The sequence below is a fragment of the Apteryx rowi genome, unplaced genomic scaffold (genome assembly GCF_003343035.1).
Source record: "Apteryx rowi isolate R43461 unplaced genomic scaffold, aptRow1 scaffold_73, whole genome shotgun sequence".
Taxonomy (NCBI): domain Eukaryota; kingdom Metazoa; phylum Chordata; class Aves; order Apterygiformes; family Apterygidae; genus Apteryx; species Apteryx rowi.
In genome coordinates this window covers 1,012,991-1,024,450 of record NW_020451016.1, presented here as the reverse complement: position 1 = coordinate 1,024,450, position 11,460 = coordinate 1,012,991, and the positions used below count along the sequence as shown (strand labels likewise).

General features: G+C 34.9%; 1 protein-coding gene across 1 annotated transcript in view; it reads left to right on the top strand.

Annotated features, from left to right (window-relative positions):
* The first annotated feature begins 3,378 nt into the window (after window positions 1–3,378).
* The window catches only part of CCDC73 (coiled-coil domain containing 73), an 87,075-nt gene continuing 78,993 nt past the window's right edge, over window positions 3,379–11,460 (top strand). Inside the window, exon 1 of the mRNA XM_026087686.1 lies at window positions 3,379–3,424. The gene's annotated coding sequence lies outside the window, so the exon portion shown is untranslated. The remainder of the gene's footprint in view (window positions 3,425–11,460) is intronic.

The following is an 11,460-nucleotide window of genomic DNA, read 5'->3' as shown; positions in this document are numbered from 1 at the left end:
AGTGCGTAACATTGTTCTCAGTTAGCATACACCTGCTCTAAGGGGTGTTCCTTCACTCTCTCCTCCCTAGGGCGGAGGGAGGAATGGCCTGGCATGGAGGCAAAGTTCAACCAGATCAAACTGTGGCTATTTTGGCTTCTCTAAGGAACATGGAGAGGGTAAGCCGAGTACTTTGTATGTGCCCTACAGGATTTTCTCAAAGGCAACATGGTGCTTAGCAAAGACAAGAGATACTTGAAAAGCCTTTGAAGGGGAAAGATTAAGAAAGTACTTAAGTTTACTATTACCAGAACTCTTTGTTAAATACCATGGGGTGTTTGGGGATTGTGCTAAAGATTGCACACCAAAACACTTTTGAGACGTGGGAGTGGGATGATTTTCATAGAAGGAAATCCAGGGACTGAGAGTGATTTGTGTTTGTGCTAGCAATATCTCCTGTAGTGACTCTGGATTGTGTTACTTATTTAAGTGGTGGAGTGGTTTGTATATACAGATGGAGAAAAGAGTAGAATAAGGGCGCTGGATAATGCTAATGCTAGTGGAAGTTATCAGATATCCTCAACAGAAAAATAGGAACTTTAAATGTGTAAAATGGAATTGTTTGGAGTAATGATGACTGTAGTTAAATATTTACTTTATGACACCAACACCCTGCAGTTAAGAGATGCTTGATTAATATATCATTTATGAACTGTGGTGGCTCTCATGCTTTTTAGCTGATGGGGATCTCGACACAAAATTTTGTAATACGATTGTGTGTGTAATTATAAAGGTGGAGAATTAAGAGAACAATATAGGAAAAGAGCAGTATAGGTTGTTCATTATCTAGGTAATACTAACAAGATGAGAATACTTTGTGGCTACATGTTGGAAAACAGAAGAAGTGGCCGCTATCTGGTCAAGGACCTTTTAGCTCCCTCTTGTGTGCCCTACTCTGTCCTTAACCTGAGCTCCTACATGACTGTCTCTGTGAGCGTGGTGACGACCAATGAATTCCCCGCTGAGAGCTACAGCGCAGTGGCGTGAATGCACAAGTACTCTGTATTGCATTTAAGCGTAAGTAAAGTATATGCGTGTGTATATGGAATTTTTTCACACGTTGTAGCAAMTTTGTACGAGGCATGTAGTTACTTACCTGTGTTGTACAAGCAAAGAGCAAGCCACCGTTGCGTTATGCCACCATGGCATGCCGTTAGTAAGAGAGAAAGACAGAAAACAATTTTAGCGTGTCTTATAAAGCTCTGAGGCAATGGATCCCACTATCCTCAAGACAAGAGTGACCTCTGGACTCAGCTGAACCTGCATCAGAGGAGAGGACTCCCATGTGCACTGACACATGCTTATGCATTAAGGTTTACAGAAAAAATAATGAAAAGTTGTTATATTTTGTAATATGTAATGGTAAATGTTATAATAAGTGTGCATGAGTTTTATAGTTATTACCTCTGTTTTATAGATGAGGTAGGCCTTTGTTGTGTTTGCCATCACTACATCTCTGCTAAGATGGAGCAGTGAAGAAAGATATCTGCAAGGTTCATGCAGCCAAGCAGGTAGGGGTGGGCTCCGTTATCCCCAAGGTAAGAGCCACCTGTGTTTCTGAACTATCCCTGAATTTCTGCTGTCCCAATCTTAAGACTCAAGTTTACTGTTTAAAGCAGCACTGTAGCAGCAAGTATATAGAAGATGGCAGTGTACACAGCTTAAGTTAATTATTCTATAAGGAAATATTAAAATCTTAGGGTTATGCAGTAACTAAATGAGTAAAAGCATGCTTAAGTTCTGGTTTATTATCCAGATCATAGGAAAGATAAATATTAGATAAAATGGTGCAGCAAATGTTTCAAATAAATAGAACAAGGGTATCTTCTGTGTATATGCAGTTTACAGCACAGCAGAATGATGAGCAGCTTTTGCGCATTACTTCCCTATTTTTGAATTATTTGTTCAGATAAAGTAGCTTGATTACCAAGTTATGCAATGAAGAAGCTCTGAAAAAGACAGGACTGTTAGCAAAGATATTAAGTCATTTTGTTCCACCTTTCTGGATAAATACTAGTAAACAATATATAGTGATGTGTAATTAGAGATATTTTGAGAGCTGAAAAACAAGCAATTAATTTAAATCACTTGCTTTTAAAATTTGAGTGAATATAAATTCATCTTTCTAAAAATATTATTAATTTACTGACTATACTAGCTAATATGTTTATGCACCTATATTTTTTAACTTCAGTCCTTACAATGATGTTTGGTTAAGATATTGCTGAAGATTTGAGTCAGAACTGCATACCTCCTCACAAGAGGAGGGTGATATCAGTCTATGATGTTTATGCAAGAATTATTCAATTCTACATATTTTGCTGCAAATGAACAGCAGTGTATTTATATTAGTATAGGAAAGGATAATATACTGATTTGTGATTAGGAGGACTTTGGGCCAGAAATGCATGTAATTCCCTTTATACAGTGTCCCATTCAGACTGTGCTAGCAAGAATTTTCTTCTGACTGGTATAAAATCATAAAAAGTAATGCCTTTTCTCTCACCCAAATATACAAATATATCCTACCATAACTTTTTGGTTACTAAATTTCTTTTAATTATTTTTCGGTTTATCATGGTATCTTTCTCAGTTGATGTAAGATGACAAATTGTGGATAGAACTGTTTTTTGTATTTCAATAATGGAAAGTACATGATTGTATGATTGAGAATGACCCCCTCTAGTGGCTTTTGAAAATGTGTGCATCTGATTGGTTCTTTGTGCTGCTGTATTTAATTTCCTGAATCATATGGTATAAACTTTTCCTTTATACAAAATTATATTTGAAGTTTTCATGTTTGTTAACTTCTGTTTGAGTGTGCTGTAGCTTGATCTATAAGTAATGCCTTTTTACTAAAGGTAATCTGACATAACTTAAATTTTAATTATTGTTTTCATACAGTTAACATCAAGGTTCTTAGAACACCACCTTCAGTAATAAGCCATTTAATAAATGAGTGACCCATTTTGGAATCTTAGATAACGCTGTCATCCTGTTCCATATAGCAGATGATGTAGGAAAGGGTTATACTAGTCTTATATTTGGAAAAAAACAAATACTTTCTCAAGTACGCTATGGCTTTTCCCTTATGCCTTCCTGTGAATGGGCCTGTTTTTTTCCAGCTATATTGTTTGGTCTAATAAAAGACATAATAAAAGATATCATACTGATTGACGTACCTTGCTTCACTTGTATCTTTATTTGGGAAAAGAATACTATAGTGATTATGCTATAATATAATTTTAAGTGTATTTTAAATACATTTAAATTTCTGGTATACATATTGACATTTCATGTTTTTAATTAAGGCTAAGCACTTCATCCCCAGAAGATATGAAGAAGTCTTCTATGTGTTGGTCTTGAGGCTCTGTGGAGTTGTGAGGTTGGAATCCATTGATAAACTATCATTCTAACCACAGAATCTGTCCATCTAACTAACCATATTTCTGTTAAGGTTATTGTTCATGTTTTTCAAAGGAGAGTTAGTGACTTTTCTATTAAAAATGCTACTAGCATGAGTCTCTTATGGCTATATAGGGGAAAAAACAAGAAAAATATGTGAGAAAAATAAGAGCTTTCTCTAAACTATTTATATTTTTTTCGTAGCAAGAATAACTAAGATTTTAAGGACAAATTCATATGTTAATTTCGGTTGTTAGGTTTCAGAATGAGGCAAAATTTTTCCCAAAGATTGAAAAAAAGCCCATACCTAATAGGAATATTTAATTATTAACCACTTAAATGTTAAGATGAATTTTACTGTTCAGAAATAATGGTAAACACTTGTAGTAGCAAATAAATAACAAAAGTAATTATATGATCAATTAACAAAGTTTGTCAATAACAGTATGCAAATCTATACGGAAAAGTTATTTAACTAAAAGCAGTTGTTACAGAGTGCGGGTAAAAGCCTTTCAAGACTGAGTTTCAGGTATACTTGCCTCTATATTCAATACTTGAAAAGGAATGGAAATATCATCAATACTGATTAGGGAAGCAAACATCYGCTCTGATTTCAGTAACGGTCCAATCCTCCCAGCTGGAGAGTACTGTCTGCTCCCACTGAGGATACTGACAGTGCTGCTCATGTAATAGGATTAGAGTCCTGCTTTGCTGGCTGCTCAAAATATTTCTAGATGCAATGAGGTTAATAAGGTACCTCTTTATCTATTTCTGTTGCATGACATTTTCAAGTAAGTAACACATTTCTCTGAACAGCTGGTATCCTGTACTTAAATTATTTACTTATTCACAGTAGAAGGAGCTTTCTGGTGGCCTTTCGGCTTACTCCTATAGGTCTACTTTAACTTCTATTTCTGAATATCCCTGCTGAGAATCTGTATTTTCAAACTATACAAGGCTAAGCTGTATAAAATATATCTTGAAAATGTTTTGTTTTCTGACAAAACTGAGTTTTCAGATTATTTGCAGGTGAAGTAATATAACTATAACTGTGCTGCCATTGTTGAAGGGGAAGTTGCACTGAGTAAGAAGGAAGTAGATAAATTGGGGTTGGAAGTATGAGTGTTGGTCTTGTATTCTAAATATTCATGGCATTCTTATGATCCATTGTTGTGTGACTTATTGGTGTTCAGGCTAATAATGTGTATAGTGGCAAGGATAGTAAGCTTTGCATAAATGTTGCATTGTTTATGTAAAGTTTTTGTTATATTTTGAGAACATTACCGAGCTTTGGCTCAAGACTGAGGATTTGAGGAAACTTTCTATAAAATTCTCTTAAATTTTTCAGTGTAGGTTTTGAGATGTGAAAAGTCTTCTGGATCTTGGGGAGCATGTTTTTTTTTTTAAAAAAAAAAAAAAAAAAAAAAAAAAAAAAAAAGGCCTGGGAGAGGAGAATGTGTTTTTATTGGAGCTGTGAGGGAAGGAGTTTGTTTTTGAGCTTTGATGTGGAGAGTTGCAGGGCCTTCATCACTAATCTTCTAGAATGTAAAATCAGAAAATTGTGTGCAGTGCTGCTCCATAAATATGAGGCAATTGAAACAGTCAGCAACATTGATAATAGCCTGTCAAATTTGAAGTTGTCATAAAAGTTACCCCCTTGGGAGAGGCTCCGCTCTCTGCTGTTTTAATCGTGGGCTGGATCACAGATTTCCTTTTCTAAGGAAGAGAGATTTTTGGTGATTGTTTCTGCCATTGACTCTTTTTCTGAGGTAGATTGAGATCTTGTCTGCTATTTAGTTTTCATCCAGACTTTTTGTTGTTGCTCTGCTTCTTTAAGTTTCTATAATGGGAAGAGTAGAAAAAAATTGAGATAGAGTTGATGAAATTTGTTTTTACTTCTCCATGCATTAATATTTTGTTTCTCTGAGCAAAACCTGCATCACATTTTGTCTTTGCAAATTATGATTAATGTCATATTAACTGAGATGCTGGGTGGACTCACTGAATGTTTTTTAGCAAGCTACGAATCAAATTATCAAAACAAGTGAAGAACTTGTTCTGCTTCTTCCTCTCTGCATTTTGCAATTTTTTTTCAGCAATTTTCAAGGAGAAGAACTATTCTGGTGGAATGGATTAAACAGGTATATTGAATCATACTGTAAGAATGCATTTTTTAGATGTTCTGGCTTTTGTTCAATATATACTTTGCTTATTAATTCTTATACTCTGCTTATCTATAATTAAGATGTTATTTATCTGACCAACCAAACAAGAACTTTCTATTAACTAGTTAGGAGATCAGCTGTAATTTTTCTCCATTGTTTATTTGTATACTTGTAATCTGTTTTATCTGGTGGGGAATAATGTCATTATAAGAATTCACCTGAATTCAATTAATTTGAATTGGGGTGGAGCCCATGAAAAGGAGGTGACTGAGTGATTTTTGCAAATATATATCACCATTGACTATGTGGAAAGTTTTCTGTCTTTGGTGTTTAACCCAGGGAATAAGTTTGTGTTTGGATTTTTTGATTCCTGAAGATGAATGAAAAATATTTTTGCCTTTTAAATAAGTAATATTCTTAGGCTGAAAGCTGTTAGTAAGCTCTAAGCAATCCTTTATGCCAGTCTTCTTAGAAGTTGTTGTTTTTCAAGGATTGCAAAGTAATTTGGCCCTCTGCATTAGTGGATATTTTTTTATACAACAGCCATATTTTGCCAGTCTGCGTAACTGTTGAAAATAGCTATGCCACTAACAGTAGTATTTATGCATGATCTAGTTACTCAGTTATCCAATTAAGCAGAATTTTTAACATATGTAATAGCATCAAGTAGTGAATTTCCTTTTGCAGAAGAAAGATTTCAGTGTTGTTGTGATATTTGGAACCACAGATTCTTGTAATTTCATAGTTGGTGAAAAATTTAGATCTTTCCTTGGTTTGTCTCCTCTTCAGATAAGTGCAACTTGTTTTTAAATACTTCTTTGGCTGAATGGAAACTAAAAGTACAAAACAAATAATAAAAGATAATTTTCATTTTGTAATATATATGGGAACTTAATTAAAAAGAGTTTGAGGTGTAGTCCTTTACTTGGTTTTATATTCCAGACTTTAATGCATTGAAAACCAGGCATTTCTCACTTTTTGATAAAAATCATTTAATATTGGAGTACTGTGTAACCTTTTTTCCATTGATTGCTCAGGTCTGAGAACAGTTTTTCTCTCTTCAAGTATGTTTTTTGCACATTGCCAGATGGTTTTTTTTGTTATTTAGAATCATCTTTTCTTACTTCAAGAAATTTTACAGTTTACAATTTTCTACAGTTTACAATTACAGTTACAATTTTACAGTGTAACAGGAATTGTTTTGTAGGACAGGTAGTGAAGGATCTTTATCACCTTCCATATTAATCTTGTGTTCCTCAAGAGATAACTAGTCCATTAAATAAATTGATATAATAATACAAATAGGTATCTGAACTTGCCTATGTTGGTGAGAGTTAAAAAAGACTGTGTTCTACTGTCATTAATTTAACCAGCTTAAGATTTGACACTGCTGCAAGATCCCAATTCTTTTACACAAAGTAACACTTCAGATACTTGCTTATGTGTTTTTCTATAGTATTGTGTTTACCTCACACATGCAGTGGCTCATTTTCATATTAAAAAATGATAAAACAACCTACTTCTCTACTGTGGAAATGAAGGCTTGAGATCTGTTGATTTTCATGTATTTTCTAGATATTTTTCTGTTCACTGGTACGCAGTTTAAACTGTTGTTTGCCCAGTCCCAAAAGCCTTGTTGGGATATTGTAATTGCTGATATTGCTACTTTTGCATGTTTGATTCCTGCCACCTGAATATTATCAACAGAGATACTGTTACTCTGTGCATTATTTTGGATTAGTTTTCCGGTTTATATTTTTGATGTTTTCTTTTGATGGATGCTTGTATATTTTCCCACTTTCTTAATAGTCTGTTACGATTTGAAAGGAGGGTTGTAGCTTGTCCTTTTATGCACATAATAGTAATAGTGTGTTGTCTCCCTCCCCCCATAGTGTTCAGCCTGYGTGCCAGTTTTAGCTATGGTAGGAAGAGGGAGTACCTAAAGGTGTTAAGAAGAAATTCCAACTTGGAGGTTAGCCTTGAGTCAAAGAGTTGCTTCTGCTCTTAAGACCAGAGTTGAACTGGGTATTGTTGTGACTACAAAAGCAGTGGTCGTTATTGTATATGGGCACGCAAATGAGTTACTGTAAGACAGCAGGTTATAGCAATGTTCTTGATATCCTCCACTTGTCTAAGTGAAAGATGGACTGAATTGGGAGCCAGAAAAAGACCTGCAGATGTAAAATTTCAACTGTTTTAGTGACAGGTCTTAGTTCTGTGCACTTTAGAACCCTTATTCAACAAGGCCTAGGAGGATCAAGACTCCAGACATTTACAGATGTTGTTAAACAGGTAAACTGATGGCTTTCACTGGGGAATTGGTGGTAGAGGTTTGGATTTTGGTTTTAGGTTTATAGCAAGTCTTCTATGTTTTGCCAGACTTCTTCATGGAATGAATGTGATATACAAACTTAGCTGTGCCCTGTGTTGCAGTCAGCATCATGTCACTCAACTGAAGGAGATAACTCATGATTTCTGATAGATGCACGAGATTCCCCTGTTGTAAAGAATCTAGCAAAGTAAACGTGTGACTCATCATTTGGTAGCTTCAAGCCAGTGCAGGAGCAGTGTGTGTTCACAAAAATAATTGTTTTCCGATTTATTTCCTAGTTTTTCTTCTTTGTAATTTTTTTAGAAAAGACTAATACAGTAACTCATGTTAAAGAGGGTCGAAGTTGCAAAGTCACATAAGTTTAAAAAAAAAAAAAACTAAGATAACCTGTGTCGACATTGATACAGTTTTGAATGTGATTATGCATCTGTGCAGGGAGGCAGAGGCCCCATAAAATAGCATGGACTTTAAATCCTCATTGAATGAGTGGTGAGAAATTATGTTCTCTGTTTAACACATATGATTAGCACTTGAGAAAATTAAGTTGTAGGAGGCTCTGTTATGTATTTTCCAGAAAGTCGTCTTAGCCTTTAGGCCAAAAGGGCCTGAAGGATTTGATGGTCCAAAAGAACCAACAAATATGACTTTCTTTAGTTATAGGCTCTTGAATTCCACTGTGATCATTCTTTATTTAGCCCAGAGCTTTGGCTAAGGCATCTAGTCTTTATCTGGAGATACCAAGAGATGGAAAATTCACTATTGCCATTGGTAGTTTGTTCCAATACTTAAATGTCCAAGTTCTTCAGAAAAATGTTTGACTTATTTTTCAATTTGAATATGAAAGATGTTAGATAAAGCGATTATAGTATTTATGCAATAGGCTAAATTAGGATTCCATTGGTATAGGCTCACTTCTAGTGGCTGACTTTGCATAAAAGTACTAAAGAGTTTAAATAAAAGAATATAGGGATACAATAGTGGAAATACATTTTACATAAGAAATACATTTACAATACAAGCAGTTGGAAAAGCATTAAGTGCATAGGGAATAAGGTGACTTTCTGAGATGCTTTGTAAATTCGTCTAAGTGCCAATGCACACTTGGAGACATCTAGGCACCTCAACGTATTTGCCTTATTCTTTGAAATTAAATTTAAATGGATGATACTAGTAAGAAATGCTATTTCCTGTTAGAGCAATCAAAGGACAATTTTTGAAGCCTATATTTGTTTATATGAAGCCATAAACACTTAAGTGCACATGTTAAAGGCTGTAAGAATGTAGGTACAAATTAACAGTCAGAGTGTGAAGAAATGAAGACCAAAAAAATACACTATTCAACCAATATTACAAAAATGAGGCTAGAAAAAAAACTGTTTTCAGATGCTTTTTTCTCTAGATAGTGTAGTATTTACTGGACTTAAAAATATTAAAGAAATTCATTTTATGTAACATCAGAAAATGAAACAAAAAAAAAATTAACACATGCTACCAAACTGCTTTGAAAATGTCTGTTTAGGATTAATTTAGAGAATTCTTTCAACCAAAAAGTATGTGTATATATTTATCACCTTAATAAAGATATATTCAATTAATTTGAAAACCAGAGTAGAAAATTAATTTCCCTCCCACAGTCTTAATGAAGAAATAAAGAAACTAATTTCCCATTGCTGTTAGAGGGGTAATCCACTCCTTCACATATTAAGAAATTAATGTAACAAATCCAGTCAGCCAAAGAGTCTCTGATTTTTTTTCCCCTCCCTCCCAATCTCTTACACCAGGTTATTTTGTATAATACAGCTATGAAAAATAAAATTGAAAGAGACTAAAGTCTCTTTATGTTTTTTAGATGTCAGTATATGCAAGTCTTGTGGTCTGATGCTGTTCCCAGTAAAATCATCCATTGAAGTTGATGGTACTTGCTAGTTTTGGCTTTTCATTAACAAAAAAAATTCTAGGTTTAAAAAAAAAACTTAAAAAAATTTAAGAAATTATTGGGATATATATAAATATATAAATAGCTGACTTTATTTAGCTTTCTAGTATTTGATTTTTAGCATTGTAAAGAGATCATTCTTTTTTAATGTGACACGAATACAGAAGATGTTTTCTTGCTTTTACCTAAAAGTTGTTTTGATTCTGATACTGTTTTTTTCATGCTAAGAATATACTTGAGTTTTATAACTGAAAAACCAAGTCAACAAGTTACTTTAAGGTATTTGAAATGTGTATATGAAATATGTGAAAGATGTGATGTCAGAGTTACAGTATGGGAAATTATTTTTTTATCTTAAGGCCATGTTTATTTTACCTACATAAGCAGCTTGATTTTAAATGGTACTGCCTGCATGAGTGAGACACTACCTAACTATGCACTCAGCATGGCTAGGCTTTTGCAATTTACGTCCTTAATGAAAGGAAGAACTACTACAATATTGTGTTGATGTCCTTTTGAGGAAGGCAGTTCAGATAAAAACTGGGAAAATCTCAGAGTAAGGTATTGAAACTTGTTACTGTGGTAGTCATTTCAGGGGTTGAATCTTTCTTGATGCTGAGCATTCAGCAAAGCACTTAATTATGTACTTGCGAAGGGTGTCACTGATCACAAAAAGCTAAAATATAAGTATATGCTTAATTGATTTCTTGATCRGGACTAATTCTGCCACAGGTTGAAGAACTGAGCTTTATTAGCCATTACCGGGGGATTTTTTGCTACTGTCTTGTGCGAGTGTGACACAGTTCAAAAAATCAGAATATATCCACAGCAAGAAGCAGTGCACATACAGCTGTTCCTAAGGGTAAAGGGAATTCTAACATATAAAGCTTTTTGGAAAGACTTGAGACTATAGAATTTAAAAGGTAAGAAGACCAAAAATTTCTTGTGGTATGCAGGGATGCTGGAAAGAAAGAAATCACCCTCCTCCCCAAGTCTGAGCAAACAATGTAGGAAGACTTACGGACATACTTAACGTGGGAGGAGGAGAAGCAGGAACTGGGGTCTGAGCTTGGCAGAAGGCAGGAGCCGCAGGTGGCTGTGAGGTGGGAGCTGCCAGCTCTCAGCCGTGCAGCGGGTCCGAGCTCAGTGCACTCAGGCTGTCCCTGCCTTGGAGAGGCAGCAGCCTCTTGATYTGGGGTGCCCAAGCCATCGCTCCCACTGCATCCCTTCAGGGATCCCAAATCGTGTGTTTTGCCAGCCTGGTGTTATCATATGCCCATGACAGTCAGTCTGGCTAAAAAAAGGAATATACCACGGAGAAGAAAGTTAGCAGAGGAAAAACAAGTAGATCAAGATCCGTTGTATCAGACAAAGGTTTGTCTAGGCCATAATATATAAATTTTATTCATCTACTCTGTTCTGATATGAGGGAGTACTATAGCTGGAGTAACAGGTATATACACGCGCTCTCTTAATTTTGCAGAGGCAAAATGAGAATAGAGGCTAAATTCAAACCCCTTTTGCAAATACTAAACAAATAATTCCTTCCCTACTTGTCTTCCCTTTGTACCAAACCAAAGAAA